The 2,316-nt window shown below is 54.5% G+C and overlaps 1 pseudogene; it reads left to right on the forward strand.

Moving 5' to 3' along the window:
* LOC122126423 overlaps positions 1-1,917 on the forward strand; it is an 8,502-nt pseudogene extending 6,585 nt beyond the window's left edge.
* Positions 1,918-2,316: the final 399 nt, after the last annotated feature.

Raw genomic sequence — 2,316 nt, forward strand, 5'->3', positions numbered from 1 at the left:
GAACAGAACAGACAGACCGACCACAGAGACACAGACAGACAGATATAGGGACAGACAGACACACAGAGACAGACAGAGAGACACGGACAGACACACAGAAAGACAAGAAACACAGACGCAGACAGACACACGGACACACAGACACAGAGACCAGACAGATAGACACACGGATACATAGACAGACAGACAGACAGACACAGAGACACAGAGAGACACACTGATACATAGACCAGGCAGACAGACACACAGACCAGATTGACACACAGACACAGAGACCAGACAGACACACACAGAGACCAATGAGATAGACACAGACACAGAAACCAGACAGACAGACATATACAGACAAACAGAAACAGAGACACACGAACAGACACACAGACAGACAGACACAGACCAGACGGATACAGAGACAGACAGACACACACACAAAGACACACAGACTGACAGACAGACAGACAGACACAGAGACCAGACATAGAGCCACAAATAGACATACAGACAGATGCACAGAGACACAGACAGACACAGACCGGGAAGACAGACAGACACCAATAGACACACAGACAGACAGACGCAGACAGATGCACAGACCACAGAGACACAGACAGACAGACACACATCGATAGACAGACAGACAGAGAGACAGAGAGATAGACATACAGAGAGACAGACAGACTCAGGGACACAGACAGACACACGGATACATAGAACAGACAGACAGACCAGACAGATACACAGACAGACAGACACAGACCAGACGGATACAGAGACACACACAAAGACACACAGACAGACAGACACAGAGACACACAGACAGACAGACAGACACAGACGCACAGACAGACAGACAAACCGGATAGAGACACAGACACAGAGACACATACAGACAGACAGACAGACACAGACACACACAGAGACAAACCACACAGAGATAGACAGACACACCGACAAAGCAGACAGACAGACACAGAGACTCAAAACAGACACAGAGACACACAGACAGACACAGAGACAAACAGACATACAGACAGATACACACAGACGGACAGACAGACACGAGAGACCAGACCAATCACACAGATGGACGGACGGACGGAGAGACGGATGGACAGACGGCCCCATGGGAACAGGGAGGGAGACTCCTTGGCACAGTGCTCACCTGGCCCACACCAGGCCCTGGGTGGGGGAAGCCTCGAAATCACACACAGAACATGCCAGAAGGCACATCGTGGCTCAATGGTCATATTCCCTCCTTCCTTCCCTACTTCCTTCCCTCCCTCCTTCCTTCCCTCCCTCCTTCCTTCCCTCCTTCCTTCCTTCCCTCCCTCCTTCCTTCCCTCCTTCCTTCCCTCCTTCTTTCCCTCCTTCCCTCCTTCCCTCCTTTCCCTCCTTCCCTCCCTCCATCCTTCTTTCCTTCCCTCCTTCCTTCCTTCCTTCCCTCCTTCCTTCTTGTTCCTTCCCTCCATCCTTCCTTTCATCCTTCCTTCCTTCCCTCCTTCCTTCCTTCCCTCCTTCCCTCCTTCCTTCTTTCCTTCCTTCCTTCCCCCCTACCTTCCCACCAACACTGGGGACCCAGCCCACCCCCCGGGCCGACCTCTCACCCCGCGTGTCTCTCTCACCCTCCGACCCCGCAGTGCCTGGTGCTGGAGGACTTGCCCCACGGCGTGGCGGCCGCCCGGGCAGCGGGGATGCAGGTGGTCATGGTGCCCAGCGTCCAGCTCGACCCCGAACTCAACGGCCGGGGCCACCCTGCTGCTGCCCTCCCTGGGTGACATACAACCCGAACTCTTCGGCCTGCCCGCCTTCAACTGACCTGCGGACGGACAGACAGACAGAAGGACGCTGGACACAAGGCCAAGACCTGACCCCTCCCAGGGCCTCCCTGACCTCTGGAAATAAAGGGAATGAACACAGGAAGTGCCTCACTGAGTCACGAGTGGATGGATGGATGGATGGGTGGGTGGATGGATGGATGAATGGATGGATGGATGGATGGGTGGATGGATGGATGGGTGGATGGATGGGTGGATGGATGGGTGGGTGGCTGGATGGATGGGTGGCTGGATGGATGGATGGGTAAATGCATGGGTGGCTGGATGGATGGATGGGTGGATGGATGGATGGGTGGATGAGTGGATGGATGGGTGGATGGATGGATGGATGGGTGGATGGATGGATGGATGGGTGGATGGGTGGGTGGATGGATGGATGGGTGGATGGATGGGTGTATGGGTGGACGGATGGATGGGTGATGGGTAGATGGGTGGATGGATGGACGGATGGATGGATGGATGGGTGGATGGATGGTTGGAT

This window comes from Dipodomys spectabilis, unplaced genomic scaffold (assembly GCF_019054845.1).
Source record: "Dipodomys spectabilis isolate Male_0828 unplaced genomic scaffold, ASM1905484v1 ptg000278l, whole genome shotgun sequence".
Classification (NCBI taxonomy): domain Eukaryota; kingdom Metazoa; phylum Chordata; class Mammalia; order Rodentia; family Heteromyidae; genus Dipodomys; species Dipodomys spectabilis.